At 45.9% G+C, this 18243-nt stretch overlaps 1 protein-coding gene across 2 annotated transcripts in view; it reads left to right on the top strand.

Annotated features, from left to right (window-relative positions):
* The window catches only part of CLYBL (citramalyl-CoA lyase), a 259438-nt gene that overhangs the window by 136791 nt on the left and 104404 nt on the right, over positions 1-18243 (top strand). The gene's annotated exons all lie outside the window — the stretch shown is intronic.

Consider the following 18243-nt stretch of genomic DNA (forward strand, 5'->3'; position numbering starts at 1 on the left):
AGGCCACGAGAAGCTCCTGCAGGTGCTTATGTGATCGACAGTTATCTAGTGCCGGCCAAGTGCCAGGCACTGCCCGGAGACTTTTGATTTGTTTACCAGCCCTAAAAATCAGAGTAATGACTAGTTATTATACTCACTTTATAGAAAAGGAAACAGGCACAGAAACTTAAAAAAAATTTTTTTTTATTTTAAGAAATCATTTAAAAAAAATCATTTTATTGGGTGATCGTACAATTCTTATCACAATCCATACAAACATCAATTGTGTCAGGCACATTTGTACATTTGTTGCCATCATCATTCTCAAAACATTTGCCTTCTACTTGAGCCTTTAATATTAGCTCCTCATTTTCCCCCTCCCTTCCCACTCCCCCCTCCCTCACGAACCCTTCATAATTCATAAATTATTATTATTTTGTCATATCTTACACTGTCCGACATCTCCCCTCACCCGCTTCTCTGTTTTCCATCCCCTAGGGAGGAGGTTATACGTAGATTCTTGTAATCGGTTCCCTCTTTCTCTGCACGTTCCCTCCACCCTCCTGGTATCGCCACTCTCACCACTGATCCTGAAGGGTCATCTGTCCTGGATTCCCTGTGTTTCCAGTTGCTATCTGTACAATGTACATCCTCTGGTCTAGCCAGATTTGTAAGGTAGAATTGGGATCATGATAGTGGGGGGATGAAGCATTTAAGAACTAAAGGAAAGTTATATGTTTCACCACTGCTACCCTGCACCCTGAGTGGCTCATCTCCTCGCCACAACCCTTCAGTAAGGGGGTGTCCAGTTGCCTATTGATGGGCTTTGAGTCTCCACTCTGCACTCACTCACATTTACAATGATAATGATTTTTTGTTCTTTGATGCCTGATACCTGATCCCTTCGACACCTCATGGTCACACAGGCTGGTGTGCTTCTTCCATGTGGGCTTTGTTGTTTCCGAGCTAGATGGCCGCTTATTTATCCACAAGCCTTTAAGACCCCAGACACTATATCTTTTGATAGCTGGGCACCATCAGCTTTCTTCACCACATTTGCTTATAAGGCACAGAAACTTTATTGATTCATACATTTATGAATCAGTGCTCTCAGTATGGCTGTCCAATCACCGAAAATTCCAGTCTTTTCACAAAGAGACTTTATCAAACTCAGTTTTCAAACTTAACGTATAGTCAGGTCCCTTTCTGTGAAGGTACTTGCCACTGAGTTAGTGCCAATTCATGGCCTCCCTTTCACCACGAGTGACCCTGTGGTATTTAATATGCTGGCAGCATAGCTTGGAGCAGCCGTGGGATTTCCCCTTTCCAAGCGAGAGACGTAGGTTCAGTCCCCCTCTAATGGGCTTTGGGCTCCGTGCGTAGGATCCCTTTATGTGTCAGTGAGGCTTGCATGTTTCTAAGATGCTAAACGGTTTTCATTGGAGCTTCCAGATTAAGACAGACTAGAAAGAAAGGTTAGCTATTACTTAAAAACAAAATTAAAAAACTAGCCAATGAAAAAAAGAAGTAAAAAAAACCCAAAACAACAAACTAGCCAATGAGTACTCCTTGGATCATGACAGCCCACCTTCCCCATGTGTGGGAACCCGTGAGTCAGGAGCCCACTCACCAGTAGCCCACAGCACCAGCACGCTGCCCGCATCAGAGCCATGTGCCGGCCGCCACAGTGCAACAGCCTGTCGAGCAGACCGTGGGCTCCGTCTTCCTCACCTACACCAATGAAGGTAGCGACATGAGACTTGTTCTTGACCAACTCGAGTCAACACCTAGTTGTTATCATCTCCTTTTTGAAGGACTGGGAAAACACGTGTTAACGAATTCCATCTATTGAGAGGGTTTTTGTTGTTGTTGTTGTTGTTTTAATGTACCAAGTACACTATTAAATGTTTTCTCATTTGATCCGTAATGCAAGGTTTTGAACTCTCTCCAAGGCCACATCACCTTTAAATGGCAGAATCTCAGCCCATTTTCCAGGGGTCAGCTCAAGTTCTTCTCTCAGTATTCGTCCACAGTTCACTCCCAGTGTCCCCCACCCTTTCTTGCAAAAGTAGTGTCTTGGTCCATCGTTCTCTTTGGTCACCTTTTGCGTTCTCTATGATTTCTTAAAGTCTACGGACAGAACCCTCAGTTCATGTCTGTAAATTCCTTGTGTCCTGGGATTATAATTCATTTAGACCTAGAGACCTCAGTTCATTTTCATTGTCTAGAGAATCCTTGGAAGCTTCTCATATAGCTCACATTCTTCTTTTTTCTTCTTCTTAGCTCTCCCAAAGCCACCACTTAATCACGTTTCTTGCTCGAATATTATCCTTGATGGAGAAGATAGGGTCAAATCTATTTTTGATAAGTTTATTTCTCACTAAACAGAAATGCCCACTAAAATTCTCATTCCAGATTACGTAGTTATACTTCGTCTAGATCGAACTATCAATGCCTAATGTGTCTTTCTTAGAATTATTAAAATTTATCCATTTCAGTTTAGATCTCCTTTTATTTCCTTTTTGTTAATAGATGTATTCCTTATTTTACTTGATTGACTCTGTGGACTCGGGGCTGGCATTGAAGACAATAGGAGTTTTCACAACACAGTCATAAGTATATAATACTTTCCAGCAGGCTTTGATCCTGTCCTACTAACCCAATTTATACTTCAACAGCTCCTTCGTGTCAAGGGTGGTATTGCAGCTTACCTACCAAAGCGTGGGTGATGAAAAAGCTGCCTCCACTTTCCTCTCAGCGCCTCCTTTTCATTGTTAAATACATGAGGGGATGGACAACTATCTGAAGTACTGTTCGCTGGACCCTAGGGAAAATTTGCCAACTAAGGCACAGATGTTTTCCCTGGTGAATCATGAGGATGCCGGTGAGCCCAAGATGGTGGGGGTGAAGCAGGTTGTGTTAGTCTGGGTAGACTAGACAAACAAATCCAGGGAGACTCTTATGTGTATAAGAAAGAACTTTATATACAGGAACAGTTGAATATTGAGAAAACATCCCAGCCCAGTCCAGATCAAGTCCACAAGTTCAATATTAGCCCCTATGTCTGTTACCAATCTATAAAGTCCTCTTCAGACTCATGAAACACATGCAATGATGCTGAATGCAGGAAGATCACAGGCCAGTGGGTAGGAAGTCTTGTGGGTCCAGTGGTGTTGTAAGCATCTGAGCGCTGACAGGGGTCTCCATGTGGCTTCTCCGGCTCTAGAGGTCTGGCTCCATCAGCCTCTCTTTATGTGTCTTCTGTACAGGAATGTCTCGCAGGGACTGAGCACATGTCCTGCCTCCAGCGAGCTGTTTATCTCCCGAATGCCTCCAAGTGAGGTCATCAAGCTACTACCCGATTGACAGGCTAGACTCCACCCCTTCACTCTGACTCCTCAAATTGACACCAGGTTATGTCATTACCACACAGGTAGAGGCAGGATTCCAAGGCTGCTGTTGTAGTGGGGAGTCCCTGGGTGGTGATACGAGGCCTCTTGGGTAAGCTGACCAGATTTAAAGCGGGACACCATTGATGGCGGTGGTGGTAGTGGTGGGGGTTCTTGATTAAAAATTTGGTCTATATGGACCAAATAGACCATTCCCTAGCTTGTCGTGCATTCTTTCCAAAAATCGGGACTTTTTAAAAACCCCAAAAATCGGGACTGTCCCGCCAAAAATGGGACGTCTGGTCACCTTACTCTTGGGGTAAAAGAAAAGGCCTGTCAATCTGCGTCTGAAAGATATCAGCCTTGAAAGCCTGGAGCAGTTCTACTCTGCAACCTATGAAACCATATGAGTAATATTGGTTGAAAGGAACCCTGGTGACAGAGGGGGTAAGCATTGCTAACCTCAAGGCCAGTAGTTCAAATCTGTTACTCCCCAGGAGAAAGATGGGGCTTTCTGCTCCCGTAAAGATGAACAATTTCAGAAACCCAAAGGGGCAGTCCTACTGTGTTCTCTAGAGTCACTACAAGTCGGAACCAACTTGATGGCAGTGAGTTGAGTATCTATTCAGGTAGGCACCATGGCAAATCAGTGGAGTACAGAAATGTTACATGGTCCCCAGTCTGGAGCTGTCATAGGCTGGTGGTGAGAGATGCGAAGGAGTAATTTAATCTCAGAATCTGGTTCCATAAGAAAGTATACTAGGGGTACCCAAAAAAGACCGGATAAAAGCTCCACTGGGCGGAGCTTCGTAGTATGCATTTTTCCGATTAGGCGAGCGTCAAGCAACTTGCTCTGAATTAGTGCCCCAGTGGCATCACCTGGGAAGGTTCTCTCTGGTCACAGTGAATTTTTTCGTAAAAGCAGTTTTGCTCGAACCTCGTTTTTTGGGATGACTGATTTACGAGAATAGCGTGCAACTGTGAAATTGTTGAACACTGCTTCCAGGGACAGCACTATGGGGAAAACTCAAGTGTGGGAGTGATCCTCTTGTTTCAAAAAAGGTAAAATGTCGAGTGATGACAAACTTCGTTCTGGATGTCCATTAACTTCCCAAACAGACAAAAATATTGACTCAGTGCATTTGGAGTTCATTCCACCAGGTCAGACTGTTTATCAAGCTTTCTATTTAGAGATTCTGAAAAGATAATGTAACAGTGTAACAAAAAAGACCTGATTTGTGGCAGATGGGGGCTGGTTTTGCCACCATGATAATGAATCTCCTCATGCAGCCATCTCAGTGTGCCAGTTTTTGGCCAAAAATGGCATGCCTCTCTTGCCCCACGCACCTTACTCATCTGAATTCTCTCCATGGGATGTTTTTCCCTGAGAATGAGGACAGCTTTGATCTCTAACCCTTTAAAGAAGCCTTTTGCAGATGTGATGAGTGTAATATGTAAGTTGATTTTTTTTATTTGGATATATATATATTTTAATCGTTTTATTAGGGGCTCATACAACTCTTATCACAATTCACACATACATCAATTGTGTAAAGCACATTTGAACATTCATTACCCTCATCATTCTCAAAACATCTCCTCTCCACTTAAGCCCCTGGCATCAGCTCCTCATTTTTTCCCCTCCCTCCCCACTGCCCCCCTCCCTCATGAACCCCTGATAATTTATAAATTATTATTTTGTCATATCTTGCCCTGTCCGATGTCTCCCCTCACCCGCTTTTCTGTTGTCCGTCCCCAGGGAGAAGGTCACATGTAGATACTTGTAATCAGTTCCCTCTTTCCTACCCACTCTCCCTCTACCCTCCCAGTATCGCCACTCACACCACTGGTCCTGAAGGGATCATCCTCCCTGGATTCCCTGTGTTTCCAGTTCCTATCTGTACCTGTCTGGTTTAGCCAGACTTGCAAGGTAGAATTTGGATCATGATAGTGGGGGGCAGAGGAAGCATTTAGGAACTAGCGGAAAGTTGTATGTTTCATTGTTGCTACATCGCACCCAGACTGGCTCGTCTCCTCCCCAAGACCCCTTTGCAAGGGGATCTCCAGTGGCCTACCAATGGGCTTTGGGTCTCCAATCCGTACTCCCCCTATCATTCACTATGGTGAGATTTTTTTGTTCTGATGATGCCTTATACCTGATCCCTTCGACACCTCGTGATCACACAGGCTGGTGTGCTTCTTCCATGTGGGCTTTGTTGCTTCTAAGCTAGATGGACACTTGTTTACCTTCAAGCCTGTAAGACCCCAGTTGCTATATCTTTTGATAGCCGGGCACCATCAGCTTTCTTTGCCACATTGCTTATGTACCCTTTTGTCTTCAGCGATCGTATCATGGAGGTGAGTACACAATGATATGATTTTTTTGTTCTTTGACGCCTGATAACTGATCCCTTGGGCACCTCGTGGTCACACAGGCTGATGTGTTCTTCCATGTGGGCTTTGTTGCTTCTGAGCTAGATGGCCGGTAAGTTTGATTTCTTAACTTCTTCTATAAGCAGGGCTCCTTGGGTGTAAATTAATTAAGAATGCCCATGTCTTCCTAGCCTATTGAATCATTTATTATTATGTACCGACCTTCTCTATCTCCTGTGATGCTTTTTGCTTTAAACAATGTGTTGTCAGATATTAATTTAGCTGCACCTGCCTGTATCTTGTTTGGTTGTTCACGAGCCAGGATGTGTTCGAAGTTTATTGTATTGACAGGTCGTCTGCTTACTGAGGCTCTTCCATGGGGACCTGGGATGTCACATGGAGGGACTTCATTTAATATCAGCATCCCTGATACTTGACAGCAGAAGACCTACTTAAATTTCCCAATAGTAACACTCTGGTCAGGTGACGTGAGTCCTACTGTCACCTGTGGAGCCTGTTTGCTTCCGATCTCAGCGTTAGTGACAATGGGACATCCACCCCCCCCCACCCCCCCCATGCCCAGCACTTGGAGGAAAGCACTTTACAAGGTTTCCAGGGCTGTATCACTCTTGTTTCTGTTTTGTTTTGTGTTTTAAAGCAGTGATGTCATTTTTAAAGAGATAAAGCTTACAAAATAAGAATAGGTCGTTAGCATTTCCCTAACGTGTCACTTTCACACAGAGAGGACCATAACTGGATAATCAGGAGCAGATTTGAGAGCCCAGTCTGGAGCCAGGGTCTGGATTCCCGTGGAATCTCATCCTGATCATGTGGCTTTGGGCAAGTTATTCCAGCTCCTCTCTAAAAACCGCAGTGGGTGGGGGGCACAAAGGCCAACCACTTGGTTACTAACCAGCTTGAAGCTACCCAGAGGTGCTTCTGAAGAAAGGCCTGGAGATCTATGCCTGAAAGATGACAGCCATTGCAAACTCTGTGGGGAACCTTTCTACTGTGAACCACAGGGGGCATCCACTGCTCAGCATCAGCTTGACTGCAACGGGGGTGTCCCTGGGTGTGATGCAAATGGAACCGTTTTCAGTTGCTAGCTGTGGTGACCTGAAATTACTTGGTATGGCTCTTTTATTCCCACTGGGTGGGAACATGCAAATAAGGTACAGAGAACTCAGTTTGGCTATTGGTTAGTTTTACCATTCCATTGGGTGGAAAAGTGAGCCATCTCAGAAACAGGAAGAGAGAAACCTTGGCCTCCGAGAAAGAATGGCCAGGAAGACAGGATGTCCAATATCCCTGTGTGGCGAGGCAGCAGAGGAGCTGCACCGAGACCGTAAGAGAGAGCAATGGGCTTCCGAGACCACTGAACAGGTAAAGCTGATGTCTTTAGGCTGGAGGCTGGCTAACACTTGCCTTAGCAAGGCCAACGCTAACGGGCCATGTGGCTGAGAGGCTGGGGACCAGAGACAGATGTACTTGGCAGCATGGCTGAGAAGAGAAGAGATGCTGTGGACAGAAGAACTGTATCCTCAGTGTTTGCTTATTTTACTGTGACCTGCTAATCTCCTTGATAAGGCCCTATAATCATGAGTGTCGCCTGTGAGTTCTGTGTGTCACTGCATGGATTACTGACTCCAGCAGAACAGTGGAGTCCCCCCATGCAAGGGAGAGTTGGTGTCAGAATAGAATAAAGGCTGGTGGGTGGCGGTATAGCTGCCCTTTGCCTCCTGGGACTCCTCTTTAGGCAGGTGTGGGCTTGGATTCTCCTCCTCCCTTCTGTAGCCAGAGGAGGTGAGTCGTGGCTTCCATGCCATTTCTTGGCGAACAGAACAGTTGGTGATTTGAGTCTGCCTAGAAGGGCTTTAAGAGAACCTACTGTTTCCAAATCGGCATTGAAAACCGGGTGGAGCCCAGCTGTGCTCTGGCATGCATGGAATCTCCGTGGGTCAAGATCTATTTGATGGCTACTCATCTGATGTTTCTGTTTTCCTGTGCCTCCGTTTCCCCTTAGGTAAAATAAATGTAGCAATTGTCATAATAGTATCCACCCTCACAGAACTGTATTAAGTTGGTTGGCACTTTTAAAGTACTTAAAACAGTGCCAGACATATAATTGTCTGATAAATATAAATAGCCATTGTCCTATCTTGTCTTAACGGCCCAAGGCTGGTGTGATGGCCTCATTCGAGTCTCTGGTGATTGCTTAGAATGCAGACTTACAGGTGTTGATGAATAGCTTAGAGTCCTGATATCTCACAGGGCAATGCATTAGGACAGGCGGGTTCGCCCTCACCACATCGTGGAGTTTGCAAATTTTGAGATTATTGTAACTATTCACCTCAATTATGATAGGCAAAGAGAGAAAAGACTGGATTTTCTCACACTCAAAAAGCAAAACAAAAACCCTAAAACAAACTCACTGCCATCAGGTTGGCTCTGCCCCATGGCCACTCCACAGGACAGGGTAGAACGGCCCCTGTGGGCCTCCAAGACTGTGACTCTGCAGGAGTAGAAAGCCCCTGTGTTTCTCCCAAGGAGAAAGGCTGGTGGTTTTGAACTGCTGACCACTGGGTTAGCAGCCCAGAAGATCTTACTGTTTCTTTAGGAAGTCAGAGTGAAAGTGGGCTTTCTGAAGCTGCTGTGTCCGGTGCCTTATAACCTTCTCTCGTGTTAGTTTCCTGTGTATGCCATGTGGGTTACGCATGTGTGTACATTCATGTGGGTGCGCTGAATGGCAATATGCAATAGAATTTCTGAAAGCGTGTTTGTGTATGTGCTGCCCGTCACCTGTATGTGCAGGGTACTTGACCAGGTTTAGGTGGAGAGCAGAAACGGGCAGAGGACGGCAGCGCACTGCCTGCTAGGGGGCCCCTTAGGGCCGTTCAGAGCAGCTGGGAGTGGGTCTGGGTCCTGGCCACGCCGAGGACTGGGGACGCCTGTAAGTGCCCCTCACAATTGAAACAAGAGGCGAGCTGCCTTGGTGAGGCCTGCACTCAGCAGAGGTGAGGGAGGGAAGCACTTGGGCAAGTGGGGAACTCTTAGGGCTCGTTACCCAACCACCTGCTCTTGATGTCAGAGAATCCAGTGGCACCAGGAGGGCCATCTTGTCACAGCTGCTCTGTGTTGCCACATGTTGCCTCCCAAGCCAGTCAGCGCTTCTTTGGAAGCTCACGTGCTCACCCAACCTTGGCTGAGTTCTTTGAATGCTCTGCTCCCCTGGTCTGCCTTCATCTAAGGATATGTGTGGGACCCAAAGGAAGGGCTGTGTTGTGGAGAAGGGACTAATAGCCGGCAATGTGGAAGGAGCAGTACTGTGTCCCCCACCGTCTGCACATTACTGTGTCCCCCACCGTCTGCATTTGCCACTTCTTAAATGTTTGAAGCCAAAAAAGAATCTATAGGGCTCTTATAGTCAGTGTTAGTCCCGGGCGGCACAAACAGGCGTGTGCCTATTAACCAAAGAGTTTGCAGTTTGGGCTCACTCAGAGGTGCCTCGGAAGACAATCCTGTAGCTCTCCTTGCAGAAGGTCAGAGCCAGGAAAACCCTCTGGATCGTAATCCTACCCTGCGCACGTGGGGTTTGCCATGACCATGAATCTGCTTAGTCACAGCTGGTTTGGGGTTTTCATCATTACAGTCAGGTTCTGCAGAACACAAGTGTCATTTCATTTGCACACCTAAGTGTGTTCATTGTTTGGTTGCTGCTTTGCGTACAAGAGAGTGAATCACGGTCCGGGGCCGCTGTCCAACCGTGTTGTGACGTTGGAGCCGTCCCCGCAGCCATGGGCCGTCCGGCCAAGTGCCCTTATCAAAGGGCGTGTCTTCACACTTTGCGTCGTGTCCCAGCAGTAAGTGAGGGTTCCAGGCTCTCCTCCAGCCCTGTCACTGCGCGGACTCTACTCTGAGAAGGCAGCTCGTCCTCAGTCATGTTTGAAGCACCTTCTGACCTTGTGGAGGGGGGCTCATCTTCTGGCACTACCTCTGAGTGTCCCACTGCTGTGCGTAAGGTTTTCAGGGGTTGGTGCTTCAGAAGTCAATGGCTCCATAGTCTGTTTTCAGAGAGGCAGCTCCACTGAACCTGTACGCTTTGGGCGACCCTGCTGGTATTTGAAAACCCAGTGACAGAACGTCCTGCATCACAGCAGCACACAAACCAGCACAGCACGACAGACGGCAGACAAGTAGCAGGCTCGTTCGTTGAGAAATGGCAAAGAACAACCAAGGTTATTGGTTTATTATCAATCTTTGACTTACATACATGTATATGTGTGCATATGATTTTCAGATTTCAGTCCTCACCTTAACCCAGTGAACTCCTGATTACTCCGATGCCTTTCGCTGCCATGCAGAGGGAAGAGTCGGTCTTCTGTTGAGCATACGTGTTCTCTCATCTGTGCTGTCTTTGGGCTCCGTGCACGTGCTGCATGCACACACATACAAACACACGCAGATGAGACTCATATTTGTACTTACATGTACACACGCATTTGGGTACATTTTCAGTTCCTGCTGCCACTTTCATGGAAGTAAATGAGTGGAGTAGCCGGGTGTATTCTCTCCACAGGGAGAAATCTAACTGATGAGTAATGAATGATTAAATGTGTACGGGGACATGGGGAGCTCCCGCCTCTTCAGTAAGGATGCAAAATTAGGATGGGAAGCCTCCTCTGCCAGGTGCCTTGTCTTTATGAAAAGATTTAAGGGCTTGGGAGATTTCTGCAATAGGAATTGGGATATCTGTGAGTCTTTTAGGGACAGTATGGAAAGTTGAAATGTACTTAGGTTTTTTTCACATTTCACAAAAAACTGCAAGGTTTTTTTGATCTTTAAAGCTTCTGACACAAAAGCCTATTCTGTGATATATCAATGGAACAAGGGGAAAGGATCACATGATCATCCCTATGGATGCAGAAAAAGTATTTGATAAAATCCAATGGCCTTTCCTGATGAAGACTCTCAGACAGATTAGAATAGAAGGGATTGTCCTCAATGCAAGTCAAAGCGTGTCTGAAAAGCCGCCAGCCAACAGTATACTCAATGGAGAAAGACTGTGTGGGTTCGCCCTTGAAACAGGACAAGACAAGCGTGCCCAGTCATGCCCAGTCCCACCACTTCTAGTCAATGATGTATTAAAAGTCCTAGCTAGAGCAGTAAGACAAGAAAAAGAAACAAACAAAACTTGCTCAAATTGAAAAAGAAGCCATATTCGTGGATGATATAATCATGCAGAAAATCTCAAAAGAGGCCATAAGAAAACTGAGAGTTATATATAATGATAAGAAAATAGATCTATTTACATATATTTATATGTTAAGTATTAAGGTAGCAGATGGACATTGGGCTTCTACTTAAGTACCCCCTCAATGCAAGAGCACTTTGTTCTAGTAACCTGACATTCTGTGATGCTTGCCTTCCCAACATGATCGCTGAAGACAAAATGGGTGTATAAGCAAGGTGCCCGGCTATCAAAAGATATAGCATCTGGGGTCTTAGAGGCTTGAGGATTAGCAAATGGCCATCTAGCTGAGAAGCAACAAACCCTACATGGAAGAAGCACACCAGCCTGTGTGATCATGAGGTGTTGATGGGATCAGGTATCAGGCATCTAAGACCCAGAACAAAAAAACCATATCAATGTGAATGAGGGGGAGGCAGAGTGGAGACCCAAAGCCCAACTGTAGACAATTGGACATCCCCTTACAGAAAGGTCACAAGGAATAGACGAGCCAGTCAGGGTTCAGTATAGCACCAATGAAACATACAACTTTCCTCTGTTCTTTAATGCTTCCTCCCTTCCCCCCACTATCATGACCCTAATTCTACTTTACAAATCTGGATAGACCAAAGCATGTACATGAGTACAGGCAAGAGCTGGAAACACAGGGAATCCAGTACAGATAAACCCCTCAGGACCAATAATGAGAGTAGTGATACCAGGAGAGGAAGAGGAAGGTAGGGGGAGAAAGAGGGAACCGATTACAATGATCTACATATAACTCCCTCCCAGGGGGATGGACAACAGAAAAGTGGGTGAAGGGAGACATCAGTCAGTATAAAACATGAAAGAAAGAAAAAATTATCAAGGGTTCATGAGGGAAGGAGGGTGGAGGAGGGGGAAAATGAGCTGATACCAAGGGCTCAAGTCAAAAGAAAATATTTTGAAAATGATGATGGCAGCATATGTACAAATGTGCTTGATACAATGGATGGATGTATAGATTGTGATAAGAGCTGTAAGAGCCCCCAATAAAGTGATTAATCCAAACAATCTTAATAGAAAGAAAAAAAAGAAGAGCCAAGAAATGGGATAGTCAGGGTTCATGATAAAAGGAAAACTCTGAGAGCTAGTAGGATTTAAAGTTTCAGGGTACAAGGCCAACAAACAATAACCGGTTGGGTTTCTATACACCAGCGATGAGAAACCTGGAAGGAAAGTTAGAGAAATGATTCTTTTGCAAGTGATTTTCAGAGATTAAATTACAATCTTTTCCTGGTGTCCTTAGGAGACTGGTGCCAGAATCCCTATGGATACCAGAATCTTCAGATATATATATATTTCCATATAACCTACATATATCCAACCATGTATTCTAAATCATCTCTAGATTACTTGTCATAGCTTATACACCATCCACGCTGTGTAAAAAGCACATTATTCTCCCTCTTAGCTTTTGAAGGCTGGCTTTGGCCATTACTTTTGTTTTCCTTCTCAAATATTTTCAATCCTCACTTGTTTGAATCTGTAGCTGCATCCCCCATTACGTGACTCCCAGATGTTCCAAGCTGACAGTACCTAAGAATAAATCTAACCAGAGACATGAAATATTTATACAGTGGAAATTTTAAAACACTACTGTGAAGATTAAGGAGGATTTAAACAAATGGGCGTATGTTCCATGATACTGGTTCCAGAAGACCTTTCACCCATGGACCTGTGATCTTCCTGCGTCATTGCATGTGGCTACATGAGTCTGAAGAGAGATTTCTGGACTAGTATGGGGTTTATGAGCTAGTATATTCTTATGAACTTGATCTGGACTGGACTGGGATATTTTCTTTATATATAATTACTCTTTGATATAAAGCTCTTTCTTATACATATATGAGTATCTCTGGATTTATTTCTCTCGTCAACCTGGCCTAACAAATATTCTTTCATCATTAACAATAGTACTGTGTTGTAGAAATTATAGTGATAGTCCCTCTGGATTTTATATTTGACATATTATATCTTGGAAGGTATGTCCAATTTGGGGTGCTTCCTTAACTTTTCTAGGGACCCAGTGAAGAACTAAGGTCATGCCTTGGACAATTTGAATGTCTAACCACACACCTGATGGAGTTTGGGCTACATTTTAGACTTGGAATCTTACCTCAGGAAGGTAACCCTCAATCACCCCTTTTAGAGGATGCGCCAGAACTGTTTTTAACAAAGTAAATAATGGCAAACACAGCATATTTTAATGAGATTTCCCAATGCAAAGCCAAAGTTATTACCTATTTGTTTGATTTTAGTAAAATTGTGTCTTTGTTACACGCTAGCAGGCAAAATATTCCAGGATCAGCCTGTTCACTGGTGTGTGTGTGTGTGTGTGTGTGTGTGTGTGTGTGTGTGTGTGTGAGAGAGAGAGAGAGAGAGAGAGAGAGAAACAGTCCACAGCTGAGCTCTTGGGGGAACAGGCCTATTTTGACAGCTCCTCTTAGTTCATGTCTCCCCAAGCTCATTATCTGCCAATGTTTCACATGATTTTGTGGGCCTGTATAAGGGGCCTGGGCAACTTGCAAACACCCACACTTGATTCCAATAATCATTGGGTTTTGATGCAACCGGAACTCAGTAGCACCAAGCTGCCAGCCTTTCCTTTTGGCTACCCGTGCTAGGCAGGAAAATTATAGTCTAACTGTCTTCCTGTTTATTGATAAACAGAGTGGCCAGCCCAGCAATGGAGCCTGATTAGCAGTTTGCACCCTTGTGAAAGGATAAACAGAACCCTACTGTTTTCTGTGTTTGACTGCAATTTGCATCTTTAAAGAGGTCTGACTGCCCTGAGCGTCATGTCCCACTTCCGAGTGCCTGGGCAGTCTTTGATGTGCTGCATGGTTACCAGGCTGCCTCCTTGCCGTCCTCTCCCTCACTTGGAACAAGATTTGCCAGAGGAGCTCTGCTCCCATCTGGCCCAGCGTAAGTTTCACCAGCGTGGTCACCTGTCTGAAGGAGGAGGCGTGGGAGGAGCGAGAGAAAGAAATGCCAGGCATCGCGTTTTCAAGGGGCTCAGTTCCCCACTCCCAGAAGGCCCTTTCATGCGGACTCCACGCCCTTTTGAAGAGGGAGTGAAGCAAGAACGAAAAGCCAAAGCCAAAGGGGAATCTGTTTTCCACTCTCTGTTGCCCACAGGATGGCTTCTGCCTCCTGTCCACCTCTTTTCCTTTCTCCAGCCTCCCGGCCCCCACCACCCTCCTTACCCTACCGAAAGTGCTCTCTGATATTAGCTAGCTGCTTAGAGCTGGGCTCATGGTCTGTTGTGAAATTTATTCTAATCGAATTAGGTTCTTCAACTCAATGGTAACAGACCCAATAGTCTAATCCCTCTATAATTATTTTCAAATTAAAAAGGAGAGATTATTTTAACTTGAATTTGCATGATGTAAAAGGGCGCTCTAATATGTGTAAACATGGATTAGTCTGTTTAAATAAACTTTCCCTATAATCCTTCCCATATGTAAACAGCCCCTGTTCTGCCTTAGAGACAAGGAATGATTGGGCCCTGGAGACTCCAGTAACCCACCGAACAGCTTCCTTTTATAACTTCAAAATGAATGTTATGTATTTATTGGAGGTTGGAGGGTGTTAAATGCAGTTAGAGGTAAATTGTACCTCTGCTATTTCATTAATGCCAACAGGGATTAAGTTAGATTGTCTAGCTGTTGCAGAAGTCTCTTCGGCAGCTAACAAGTGGAGTTTTTTAATCCTGGAAAACATAATCCTATTATCGAACAGGCAGCTGAATTGACATTACCCAGGAAGGGACTCTTCATGGATTAGCTTTTCTTTGTTAAATATTCACGCAGAAAATAATCAAATTCTATAAGGCTATATTACATGTGCTTTTCTCAAAAACAAAACCAGCATATGGGGAGGGGGGTGGTGTCACAAGATGAATGATCTCACCTGTTATTACTTGGACTGTGTTTTGTTTATTTGCTGGCTGTTGTTTTGCTTTAACGGGAAGAACAGTAAAGGATGGGAAACCCTAGCCAGTGCCCTGGTGTTGAGAAGGCCTGCCCAGCTCATTTACACGTCAGCGCCTCCCTTTCATTGGTCCATACGTATTTGCACCCATGATTCCTTGTTCCTGTTTCCTTCCATGACCAACACGAGGAACCAGTCTGTGAACCCAAAGTGCGGCAGGGCAAAGAAACAGCCGCCGCTCCTGCGCGGCAGGAACAGTGTCTCACTTATCACGCGACCCTTGGATCTGAGAGCGTCGCATTGGGAAGGGCCTGGAACACGGTTTTATTTTATTTTATAGTCCTTTTCTAAGTTTGACTTTAAAGACCTCCGAGAGATGTGTCTGTCTGTCTGTGGGACACGCACGCGCACTAGCGCATGGGTGGCTGTTTTATTTTTAAAGAAGAGCCATCCTTAAATCTCAGGATTGGTTATTGTCACTGATGAGGGTTATTATTAGACCTGTGCAGGATTTGCCAATTTTCGTTTGCGCGGATATCTTCTTAGCAGATAATCACCTGGGTATCAATCACCGGCAGATCATTGTGTTAGATAATTGCACGGGCATCAATCACGTGTGTCTCTGGAGCAGCCCCCACGTGGGCAGCCCTTCCGACTATACAGAGGATGGAAGGTAATGGCATTGGACTTGGAAAGGGTGTGTCCTCACGGCAGATAATCACCTGGCTATCAATCACATAGGTGTCCAGGTAGATGATCCTGTGTATACCTGTCACGTGTGCTAATGTGGATAATCACGTGGGGATCTATCACATCCTCACCCTGGATTTCTGGTACTGGTTTACCCACGGGGCAGTCACGTCAAGGGTGTGCTTGTGTTGAAAGGGTGTGGTGCCCGTGTGCCCACGGAGCCAGGCGGCTGGTGGCGCGAGTAGCCCCCACGGGACAGACGCAGTGCCCTTCAGGCTCCGTGACTTGAGGTCCAGTCCTTGGTTTCCTGAGGAGCCCTCATGGCGCAGCAGACCCGTGGAGTGGTTCTGCTCCGGCCGTCCTGGGGGGTCGCCGCTGACTGGACCGTGAGAGTCTCCTTTTGGGTTCCTTTTTTCAGCGCTCGTCTCCTGCTAAGCTAAAAATCCCCATGTGACTGTTAGGTGCTGTGGAGCCCGGCCCAACTCACAGCGACCCCAAGAAATCCTCACAGGAGGAGTGTTTTCCCAGAACACGAACGACTGTCAGAGACATAGGTATGTCGCCACCAGCATTTCCTTCTCTACAGCTCTGGGCCGCCCTTTTCCTCCTCACCCCCGGGGTCCGGTCAGCACTGGAGCCCTGCCTCTGTGGTGGAGTATGTGGCACGGAGCTGACCAGTCAGTGAGTTGTGGTCTGCTGACCACTGTAATTGACTCAGGCCAGAACATGTGACAGAAGTCAGCCCCATCAGAGGGAGCCCTGGGATATTGTGGGAGCAATAGCGAAGCAAACTCTTCTGACAGGTGAGCCTGGTGCTGCTGCGACCATTGTGCCTGAGAGAGGGTGGGGGTGTCCGGGACCTACTGGGTGGGGCAGGGAAATGAAAGGCAATCCTAGTCCACGGTCAGAGGGATTCATCAGGGGCTTAATCCCTGTGTTTCCCCTTCACCTTAAAACAAAACCAAAATGGGTCAAAAGGGAGATCAAATGGTAAGGTATTATATTTTAACCTAACAACATCTGTCATGATCGACTCTACAGTGTGGTCTGATAACAGGACTATTCACTTCCCTCAGCTATGATCAGAGGGAATTCCCTGGAGGTTAAATCCATGTGTGCAAATGGATTTTGAGCTTCCACGGTCATTCATAGCCTTCTGCAAACTAGGTGTTCACAGCTTAAGCTCTGATTCTATTCCCTCTTTTAGATTTGGATTATATTATTTACAGTCCTTGGATCACACAGGCTGGTGTGCTTCTTCCATGCAGACTTAGTTGATGGCTCGCTTCGATGGCTGCTTATTTGAAAACAAGTCTTTAAGACCTACGATGCTATTCTTTCTGATAGTCAGACGCCATCTGGTTTCTTCACTACACTTTGCTATAGCACCCATATCTTCAGTGATCTCTTCATGAGGGCAAGTGTAGTATTAAATAAAAAATGACGCTGAGGGAAGTGGGGGGCCAGCCCCCACCGCTAATACTCCTATTGCTACTACTCGGATTCAGTAATACTACTTCTGGGTTCAGTAATGCACAATTGTACGGTTGAGATATATAAGCATTATATTAAAGTCATCCAGAGCATGAGAGATATTACAATAATACAGTCAGACACATTACATGATAGCATTGCTCACCTCAGCCCAGCTTGGTGGTCCACGTGGAGAGAGGGGGAAGGGAAGGAAGGGAAGGGAACAAGGGAGAGGGGAGTGACCAGGGAGTGAGCAGCAAGGAGCTCAGAGTCAGAGAGAGCTCTATATTGCTGACCCACGCCTACATACCTTTTGGGGGCATGCCAGCCCACTAATTACAGGTAGAGACATATGCCATAGGGAGGGGTTGCACTATAGGTTACACAGCAATGAGGGGGTGGTCTCTGGGTCTCCATAGGAACATTATCAGTAGGATGCGAACTCCTCCTACAGGAGCCTGTCCATTGTCCCCAGAGGCAGGGAGCAGGCCCACCCCTGTGGAGGGATGAGACAGCAGTCTGGCAACTGATTGCCCTCAGTGGGGGGAATGCCTGCGCATCTGACCTCCCCCCACAGGCAAGCATCAAGCAGAGCCATGTTATAAGTACTAATGGTTTTGGGGGGCTAGAATTTAAAGCAAATCTAAAATCCACTCATGCATCTGTGGTTTGTGTGTCCCTGGTTCACCTTAGAGACATCATTGTCATTTTATATTAGAAAACAGTATCACTCATCCCCTTGGGGCGTCACTTCCACTGCCATGGAGTCAGTGCTGACTCATAGCTATACTATAGGGCAGGGTAGAACTGCCCCTATGTTCTCACGGTTTTTGAAGGAGAAAAGTCCAAACCTTCTGAGACCCTTCCTCATGGCCTTTCTTGTCTGTCAGCAATCCTTGGCTTTCCCTTGCTTGTAGAGGGGCCCTCAACGGCATGTGTTTCACTTGTGTCTGTCTTGCTCTTTTTATAACTCAGAAGTGATTTGATATAGGATCCACCCTAAGTAAGGAGTAAGGAGTCAAATAAGGCGTCTCGGTGGCATAGTGGTTGCGTATTGAGCTGCGAAGTACAAGGTAAGCAGTTTGAAACCACCAGCCGCTCCATGGGAGGAAGATGGGATTTTCTGTTCCTGTAAAG

This window comes from Echinops telfairi, unplaced genomic scaffold (assembly GCF_000313985.2).
Source record: "Echinops telfairi isolate 266 unplaced genomic scaffold, ASM31398v2 ScPeMD7_7467;HRSCAF=8505_0, whole genome shotgun sequence".
Classification (NCBI taxonomy): domain Eukaryota; kingdom Metazoa; phylum Chordata; class Mammalia; order Afrosoricida; family Tenrecidae; genus Echinops; species Echinops telfairi.